The sequence below is a fragment of the Phaseolus vulgaris genome, chromosome 2 (assembly GCF_000499845.2).
Source record: "Phaseolus vulgaris cultivar G19833 chromosome 2, P. vulgaris v2.0, whole genome shotgun sequence".
In the NCBI taxonomy this organism is placed as follows: domain Eukaryota; kingdom Viridiplantae; phylum Streptophyta; class Magnoliopsida; order Fabales; family Fabaceae; genus Phaseolus; species Phaseolus vulgaris.
Genome location: NC_023758.2, coordinates 34,308,930 through 34,320,279, shown reverse-complemented (window position 1 = coordinate 34,320,279; position 11,350 = coordinate 34,308,930).

The following is an 11,350-nucleotide window of genomic DNA, read 5'->3' as shown; positions in this document are numbered from 1 at the left end:
TTTTGTGTTAGCAATTACCTATTATTTTATTATTATTTATTTGAAACATGTAAATTCACCACTATTTTTTATTGGTTTATTTTATAACAATTTTTTTTATAGAACCTATAAGAATATTTCACTCACAAACACTCATGCATTCTTTTGGTATGGATGATTGATTGATTTGCGAGGATTGTGTGTATTTGGTTAAAGTGATTTGTTATAATTTTTGTAGGAAAAGTTTTGAAAGAGATATAAAATGTGAGATGAAGAAAAAGTAGTGAATTTGCGGGGATTAATTCATAATATATCCAATATTTGATTTTTTAAAAATAATTGTATTTATTTGACCTTTCCTTAATTTTTTATAATTATTATTGGAAATTAATAAATAATAATATTAAATAATTAATATTTTTATCAAATAATTTATTTTTATTTACTCAATTAATTTTTTAACCAAAGAAATTATATTTTAAAAAATATAGCTAAGAAATATCTTTTACGTTAAAATTAAAAAAAAACGATCAACCAATGCTCATTAATACAATCAAATCAATCATATATACTAATAAACTTTCTTTTCTGTTTAAATGACTCCAAATAAATCCTCAAGAATCTACTCTCTGAACCAATGTCTTTATTTTTTATTTTTTTTATTTCACTAAAAAAATATTTTATGTTATCATCTATGTACGTTTTATAACTTTTATAATTACTATTTTAAAAGTCATGGTGAAAATTATTCTCATTAGTTGATAAAGTAAAAAAAAAAGTACTCTAACAATGAATGAAGTGAGTAAATTTTGATTGTAGTGTGAGAAACTGAAATATTTTTTTTATATAATTATTTATCTACTGTCTCTTGCGTTTAACCAAATAAATGGAGAAAAAAAAATCTTGAATTGTCTTTTTCTTCTTTCTTTCTAATAATCCATACAACGTAGTACATTTATTATTTTACTTTTGTCATCTCTCTTGTAGGGCCAAGTTTTGTTTTCCTAACATTACTTTATACAATTGGATTTGGAATTGCTTCAAAAGATTGAAGTGAGCCCTCTCTATTTCTTTCTATTTTGTCATAGGTTTTGTTGTGCCTTCCTTTCTTTTCGTACACACTTCACTCATTATTATCTAGGCGATGATAGGGTCGATGGATTCTACTTCTACTTTAAATGCATACCCTTTAAAATGCCTAATTAGGGTTTTTATTTAGATTTAAAAAACCCTTTAGAATTTAAGGTTTAGGTGAAATAATTTTTATTAACTCATATTTCACACCAAAATTATCATATATCTTAAATCTTCAAAACAAACAAAATCTTAAATACTTAAAAGAATGATAAGAGGTAAATTTCATCCATTGTAATCCAGATGAGAACTTTTATCACTAATAAAACACTAATAGATCAGACTGATACTAAATGTTATAAATTCTAAATCCTAAACTTTAAACTTTAAAGAATCTAATAATAATTATTTTACATATTAATAATTAAAACTTAATTTATAGATGTTAATAATTTATGTTATGATATTATTATATATTTTTAATCCTTCAAATAATAAATTATTTTTTATTTTATTTTTTTAATTTGAAAAAAATAGATTTAGAAAGTAATGTATTGGAGGAGTTTAACGAATTAGATAAAAGAAAGGGAGAAGTTGAAAATAGGAAGTTTGGGAGGCTATAAATAGTGAGACATGAAACAACCCTACCTTGAATTCCCAGCAGCCCAATAATGAGTTAAAATAAGAATGGTCCAAAATATTATAACTGCAAAAGAAAATCATTTTTTTTATTAAAATAAAATAATTTTAGATTGTAATATGATGCATTTGTTGGCGATTGTGACGTGGAAACTAGGGGTGTGACCAACCAATTCGATTAGGTTCAGTGTTATTTGCTGTATTTAGTTAAATTTAATTTGATAATAAATTCATGAAACTTTTAAGTCAGATAAATCTCATTCAATTTAATTCATATAATTAATATATTCAACAAAAAGTATTTCATCTCTCTATATTTTAGAAAATAAATGAATAATAGATTTGTGGCGTGTAGTGCTTTTAGGAGGAGAGTGATCTGTAAAGTGTAAATGAAGTTGTAGAAGAAAAATAATAATGATAATTGTACAAGTAAAATACAATATACAAAATATAAGGAAATTTTGGATTTGATTTGTGTTGTAAATATTTTCTTCTGGAAACAATTTGAAAGTAATAATTATAATCATAATTATTATTATTAAAATAATTGAGTAATATCAAAATTATATATGATTAATTTCATATTTTTACTTTGAAAACTTTTTATAATAGTATAACATGAATTCAAAAGTTTTTAAGTATATGGGAAACATAATTTTATTCATATTTAATAATTTTAATCATAAGTTTTGGAACGATAATTATAAATAAATTTATCGTCTTAATTAATATTCATTTAATTGAGTTTATTTAAATTTTAATTATTATTTATGTTACTTATATGTTTTTAGGGTAGACAATATAATATTTTTCAGGATAGATGGTTTGAAGGAAGCGTTTACCACTATGAATGAGTCAAATAGACAAAAGTCTAAGTTACTTCTTTGGACCAAAACAAAAAATAAAATATAAGGAGAAGAATAAGAGAATACAATCTACAATATTTGAAAATCAAAATTGAAAACAAATATTCCAAAAAATACGAAGAAATAGAATGGTGATAAAACTAGAAACAAAATAAGAGAATTTTGGAAAGTTAGAATAAAATCTACAATATTTGAAAAACAAAATTAGAAGCAAATCTTCTACGTAATACAAAAAAATAAAATGGTGATAAAGCTAGAAACAAAATATGAGAATTTTGGAAGTTAGAAACTGAAAAAATGTTAACAAAATTTGAACCAAAATATTTTTCCGAGATCCTTGAAACAAAAAAACTATATAAAAAGATACAAGCTTCAAGGAGAAATCATTTTCGATTTTTGATTGCAACATTCGAAAAATACTGCATTAGAGTTTTCTTATTTTCTTCTTTGTAATCTTCTTGTTTTGCCTCCGTATGGAAGAATAAACTCATTTGGATTGATTCTCTTGTAATTTCACAATGAATTCAAAGATTACGTGCAATTAAAGTTTTGTTCTTCAATATCTTATTATGCTAAATATCTGATGTTTTTTTAGTTTAATTATTGTTTTGAGAATTGTTTTTGAATGCATGTTGATAATTCAATTTTTTATTTAATTAAACTCTTATTTAGTTTTTTGAACAATCTCTTGGTTGCATGATTTAAGATGTAAATGATAAAAAACCTTATGAGTAGCCATATGGAGACGAGTAAAGTACTCAATAAATTAGTGGGTGCATGTTTCATTAATGAGATTCAATTCAATTCAATTTATATGATTGAATGTATGATATATCATTACAAGAAAATCATTTATTAGAAACCAATTTTGGAGACCAAAGATAATTAGTTGCTATATTGACCAAATTAGAGATCATTTCGGAGACTTAAAAAACTTTTTGGTTTCTAAATTAGTTTCTATTATTGTTAAATGGTCTCTAGTTTGATCACAATTGCTTATTTTTCTAACATGAAAAAAAGAGAGTATATTAATGCATTTTTCCATTTAAACTATTCAAAACATTAATCATAAAAAATGAAAATGAATTATTTTATCACAATACTCATCAAGTAATGTATTAAAACATGTTAATATCTATTTATGATTGAATAATAGTATGGAAACCATGTTAATATCTATTTTTAACAAATTAAAAATCACATTTAGTATGTTTCTTAAATTAATTATCATTAAGTTAATAAACTCATTTTATGTAACCTATGATTGAATGATAAACTTTAAGCTAATTCAACCATTTACAAATCAACTGATAAGATGAGGTGTATACCTATTTAAATACTATGAATTTGTCTTCTCTTTAATCGATGTACGATCTCTAAAACACCCTATCATGTCAAGACCTACCAACATGTACGTAGACTTGATATTTAGTAATGGTTTGATAGCAAGTGATACAATAGATCCAACAAACTCCCGCTAGAATAGATTCTAAATGAATATGATATCATGATAAAAAAAATGAACTTTAAGTCTAACCCAACCTTACAAAGGTGAGATTTGCACCACTTAAATACTATGAATTAGTTTTACATCTAATCAATGTGTAATCTCTAACAAATGATAATATACAAATCTCCCTCTCATTGATATACATTCTGTTTTTTCTTATATTTATATTGATATTATTTATGATAAAATATGAATTTTTATTATTTATCTACACTTTAAGTGGTCTTATATTATAAACTTTACTCAATATAATTTAAATTTAAATAAATAACCACGTGTTTGGTGAGTCTTTATAAAATTGATTTTGAAAAATGTTGAAGTAATTTACGTTGAGATGGTTTTATTCGAAAATTAAAGTAGGTTGGCAGTAAAACATCATAAAATCGTTTTATCTAATTTTTTGAATTGAATGAATTATTTGGTGAAAAGGAAAAGGATGGAGGCATTAGGTAGAAGGGACGTTGAGCCCATTTCACTCTGTCCTTTTGGCATTGCCAAAAGACACCAACCACTGTGAAATTAAATTTTATAATTGATGATTGGTTATATGCATGTGGAGTGGAGGTAAAGAAATAACCAAAAGTAATGTCCTTACTATTCAATGGTGGACCACAATCTTTGACGTTTGGTGTGCCCTTTTAATTATTAATTAAACAAATATAATCATTGTCTATCTACACTAAAATATGCTAATAAAGGTTTTTTTTTTGTTACTTCTACTTTTCTTTCTAATTATGTTTATTTAAAATGACACGTTAACTTTATTTAATACCTAGAGTTAGAAAAATCCATAAACCGAAACTTTAATTTATTTCATTTAGAGTTAGTTAGGTTTAATCTAATTAACTATAAGAAAAAAACCTAGACCTAGTTAGGTTTAATCTATTTCATTCTACATTTTTAAACCGAAACTTTATTTAAATATTAGACTTGAGATACTTATTATATCTTTTACATATTTAGAGTGTCAATTTGTACAATGGACTTTGAATTAGAGATTGAATTTGAGAAAATTAATTTAGAATTATTTGAAAAGAAAATACGAAGATAAGTAAAATTTATTAGAATTTGTGATTGAGGTGATGTTTGTCATTTTTTTTAAAACTTTTAAAATCTAAGTCTACAAATTTATCTCTATCTTTCAAAATATTTTGAATAATAAAAAATTATTTATTTATTTATATTTTTATAATTAATAATATTATATAAATTTATTTATTTTATATAAATAACTATATATTTATTATTATTAATTATTTTTATTAAAAATATTATTAAATATTTGATACCAATAAATTAAAATAAAGTTTTTATTATTTAATTTATATTTATTCTTGTTATTTTAAAAATTAATTTTATTTAATATTATTATTATTTAATATTTATATTATTATTAATAATAATATTTTGTATTATTATAAATATATTTAAAGTTTTATGATTTATTTTGTGATTATATTATATTATTATAATTGATTATATTATAAAGTTTATATACATAATCAATTATATATAATATATAATTGATTATGTATATAATTATAGAATGTGTAATCGATTATATTATATATTATATATAATAGATTATTATGTATCAATGTTATAATATAGTTAATTATTAAATTTTTTTAGTAACATATATAATATTTTTATTTTATTATAAATATATAATATTTTTATTTTATTATAAATATATAATATTTTTTATTTTTATTATAAATATATAATATTTTATTTTGTAATATAATTAATTATTTTATATGTTTCTTTAGTAGAGTAATATAAGGGTAATAATGTAAAAAATAAATTATCTATGTGGATTTTTTTGCAAATCATCAAATAAGTATGAGAAAGGATAAATTGTCTTTCTTTACATTTATGTATGTGCTCTCAAATTAATAACAATTGTAGATGTAGACAGAATAAATATGCGTCATTTCATCTGGATGAAGAATATTTATCCGAATCCAAACACAAGGGTATGGATGAGAATATATGAGATTTAGATAGGGTGTTATAATAATACTTTTTATACAAGAAGTTTATTTATGTGTGAATTCAATAAAGAAATAAATAACATTGCAAATTTTAATTGTGTAATTGATTTCGTATATTATAAGGAGAGAAGTTCTACATAAAAAAAAATTACTTTGGTTTATTTTTCATGTTATAAAAGGAGCACAATATTTTCTTAGGAAGACACAAAAATTTCTTCTTTCTCTTTTATATTGCGTTAATGTTTAAGAGAAAAATTAAGAGAGGAAATTAGTTTCTCCTTTAAGATTTTTCTTCTAGCTATTTTTGTTATTTCTAGGAGAGAATATTATTGTTTTTCCCTTGAAGTTAGAAAGAATGATATACATTTTTCTTTCCTTTAGTAGAATTGCATTATTGCCTATTATCTATTTTGTTCTTTTTTCATCTTTTGTTGTGAGTTCTTGTATTGTTATTCTAGTACCCAACAGTAGTATTAGAGCTTAGTTCCTGATTGTATTCCATTGTTATTGTGACTAGAATAGAGCTATAAAAATGAGTATTTTCTATGATTGCAGCTAGTATTATCTTTCACATAAGAAAGTAATTATTCTTTTTATTGGATATACAATATGATAGTGTGAAAGTGTATGTCTAGAAATTTTTTGGCTAGGAAAGACTTGGTATTTAAGCGTATCCATTGGTGATCCACCCCTCTTTCCTGGGAACTTATCTGGTGTATTGACTCACATTCTACAATCATTGTTCCAATAGAAAAAAATATTCATAGTGATAAACCAATTTTAAAGTCATGACAACAAAATATGAGGTAAAGAAGTTCAATGAGAATAATTTCTTGTTGTGGAAACTGAAGATTAAGATTATTTTGAGAAAAGAGAATTATACATATGCAATTGGAGAAAGACCAATGGATATCACAAATGAAAGGTGGAATTAAATTAATGATAAGGCCATTACAAATTTGCACTTAGGAATGGCAGATGCAGTTTTATCCAACATTGTAGAGAAGACTACGACAAAGGAGATTTTGGACACTCTCATAAGTCACTTCATACAAGAATATTCTTGAAGAGGAAATTATATACTCTTTGAATGAGTGAATCTACATTAGTGATAAACAAAATCAACAATCTGAATACACTAGTGCTAAATTTCAACATAGTTGAAAATGAACACGCGAAGCTTCTACTTCAGAGCTTATCTGATTTGTTTGATTAACTCATCATCAATATAACAAATAACAATATTGATGGACACCTACACTTTGAGGATGTTGCTAAAGCTATTATTGAAGAAGGATTTAGGTGAAAAAGCAAGTTAGAAGGGGTAAAAAGTCCAAAACAAGCAGAGATTTTGACGATTATGAGAGGTAGATCAACATAATGTGACTTTAATGGGAGTGAAACTCAATGTCGAATAAAGTCTCAAAGTAAGAAGCATCTCAAATGCTACCATTGTGGCGAAATAAGACATGTAAAGAAAGATTGTTGGCATAGGAAGAATGAAGCAAATAACTTTGAAACATCTTCCAAGTACCTCAGACTGAGATATCCTACTGAGAAAAGTAATAATTATCTCTAATGGTGGAAGATAGTTACATTATAGATGGATAGTGGATTTAGGTGTGGCTTGACACATGACTTCAAGCTATGATTGATTTTACGCTTATAACCTATCTCATGTGGATTTGTGACATGGGTAATGATAATGCCTTAGAGATTGTTGGAGCCAGTACTATCAAAATAAAAATGAATGATGGTACTGTTCGGACAATTCAAGGGGTATGCCATGTGAAGGACTTGAAAAAGAATCTATTGTCTATTGGGCAATTAGATGTCCTTAGGTGTACGATCCATACTCAAGGTGTAATCTTGAAGGTAGTGAGGGAAAATCTGGTAATGATTAAAGTAAAGAAGATCATGACATTGTGAAGTAAGTGTTAACTCGACTCATAAAGTTGGAGGCATATAATTACATTAGTTGTATAGTAGTAGAATTAATGGTATAAGATTTGCCTCTTTTATATAGTTTTTTAGGTCATGTTTTTCTCCCTTTTCAATTATATTATTCTTCTCTTTTATTGGATTGGAGGGTTTGTTTCACTGCTCAATATTTTGGTACTAGTTATCATCTTGCAACTTTGCAACTGTAATGGACACGGTTACAAAATCAGTATAATTTCACTCGTACCATGGGAGTAGGAGTTCTTTTGTTTCACCTATTTGTCATTGTAGAAACTTTCCAATATTGAGAACAATTACAACGGTTAAAAATGTTAGGAAACAAGTTTAGGGTTGTCATAACTACAATGTTAGAATTGTGAAATTTTGTTTTGTTAAACCTACATTTGTTTTGTACAACTATTTGATTAATTTAGTTTTGTAGTTTCATTCAAAAACAGAAATGGAAATGCTACAGTAAAATTCCTTCAAATGGTGCACTAAAGATTTTGGTGATGAAAGACCCAAATTTTAATATCTTTTTTTACATGAAAAAAATATTATTAAAAAAATAAAAGATAAAGAAAATACAAAAATATGGGGTATTAAGCCAAAACCTATATGTTAACAAAAACGATACATAGGTAGACTATAACTATTCATAAAGAATTCTAATAACAGACTAGATGGAAGCCTATTATACCAATGAAATGATTTTTTTATGAATAAATCCTAAATTAGACAACTTATCAACACACACATTCCTTTCACGTAAAATATGATTAACCTTAAACCTGATTTTCTCACAATAATTAAGACAAGTATTTCATCAATTCCGAAGCATCCAAGGAACATTTGTCCTAGTAGTAAATGCAACACAAACCAAAGCAGAATCACATTCTAACCATACAATAGTAAGCCCCATCTTTTGAGCTTCCTCCATAGCATGTATAACCTCATAAAACTCAACAACCAGAACAATCTGAACTTCAAGGAACGCAGAGAAAGCTCCAATAAATTCCCCCATACTCTCACGGAAAATACCTCCACAAGTAGCAAGACCAGGATATTCCCTAGCAACCCCATCAATGTTAATTTTAACCTAACCTGGTGAAGGAAACTATCATCTCACAGGAAGGGGGCGAAGAACTTTACCAGTACAAGTATTAATACCAAAAAACTTGATCACATTGAAATCCAACATATCCTTTTTCATAGAAGCTTTAGACGAGTTACCCACCAGACAAGTTAAATCTTTAATAATCGAAATAGCCCGAGAAACTTCAATCTTATCCTGAAAATGAGCAAAATTCCTCATACGCCATATCATCCAAATAGAAAAAGTTATCACAACAAACTTAATCAATTTAACCAAAGGACTACCATCACTCTTAATAAAATAAAGAAGAAAATCCTTATTAGAGAAATGAGAAGTAGGAAAAATCTCCCGAACCCAACTCTAAATACCCAAAGCATTAGAGCATTCAAAAAAATAAATGCGAAATAGATTCCTCGTGCTTTTCACAAAGCGTACACATAGAACAAATATGCAAAACTTTATTCTGAATATGCTGATCTGTAGGAAGCCGCCTATGAAAAACTTTTCAAAGTACAAGAGATTAGGAAGACGGAATAAATGAAGACCAAATTAATTTACCCCAACCACAGGGAACTTTTGGTTCCAAGAAGAAAGTCATAGCCGATTTAAGAGTGAAACGACCAGACTCATCTAGAATCCAATTAGGAATATTATGTTCCTCCTTGACCATGATATGACTAAAAAGAGAAGGCATTTGTTGTAAAGACAATGAAATATTCCAATCACAACCTGTCCAAAACTGAGAAACTGTATTCGAAATGCTAGAACCATCATATATCCCGACAATATGTGCTAAAGAAGTAGTAAAACACCATTTATCATTCTAGAAATTAATAAAAGAACCTGTACCAACAGTCCAAGAAGTATAATCAAGTATAGTAGAATAAAACTACTTAATTCTAGGCCAAAGAGATGAGGATCTATAAACCATTCTAAGCTCGTATTTTGATTTAAGAACCATGGCTTTCAAGAGCAAAGACCAATGCCTATTGTTATAAGAAAAGTTTCAAGCAAGCTTAAGAAGATAAGCATTATTTTCATAGTGAAGGTTAATAATCTTCAAACCGCCATTCTCAAAAGGAGAACAAAGCGTAGCCCAATTACCAATAGCTATGCCTTTTTTCAGAATATCTCCAGTCCAAATAAAATTTGTACACCACTGCTCAACTTGCTTAAGAAGAGTAACAAGCCATTTATACAAATTAAAACTATAAGCTAGAAGTCCCGTAATCACCGTATTGACCAACTAAATCTGACCCATCATGCTAAGAGATTTACCTTTCCAAGAGGCTAGCTTCAGTTTGACTTTATCAGCCAAAAGTTGAAGAAACTGACCCTTTGGAACACCAACAAAGATAGACATTCCTAAAGTGAAAGACAAGCAACCATGACTACAAGAAAAAATGTGTTGAATTTTGGTGACAAATCTTGCAGAATTATCCATGGTGGAAAAACTACTCTTAGAATTATTAACATATTGACCCGAAAAATCACCATATGTTTTAAGAAAAATACTCAAATTCCTAAAAGAGTTATTATCCGCCTTACAAAAAACAAAAATGTCATCCGCATGTAGAATATGAGAGGGAGTGAGAAAACCTGACGGGCTAGCCATATGTAGAATCTTGTTATCATTCACAAGTTTAGACAGACCTCTACTAAAAACTTCCTCTGCAAGGCATAAAAGTAGAGGAGACAAAGGTGTTGATCAAGAGTGATCAAAGGCTTTGAAGATTCCAAATCCAAGTGTTTGATGCAAGGCTAAAGTTGTTGCTGTGTTTAGGATCGGATCTGGGTAGTTTATTTGTGTAATCCACTCTTTGTTGAATCTAAAACTAATATGTTTTTAAAACCTTTTTGAGTTTAAAGTGTTTTTCAAACTAAGTGAAAAACAACCTGTTGTTTTGTCGAAACAACCGATTGTTTTACTCTTAGGTGTTTTTGAAAAGGTTGAAAACTGTTTTGGTTGGTTGACTTGCTGTCAAACCAAAACAATCGATTATTTCGTGGTTTCAATCGATTATTTCTTTGAAATCCAAACATAATTTTGTTTTGTTAGTTGAGTGTGCTTTAAATGATTTCCAACTGAATACACTCCTCTATTAAATGCTTTGACCAATCTTTGAAAGCTATAAATAGTTTGTTTATGTTTTATAACAGATAAGAAAAACATATTTGAGTTTTTCAGTTGTGAAAGATTGCTTTCAAGTTTTGAACATTCACATCAAGCTTTGGGTTTTCTCAAGAG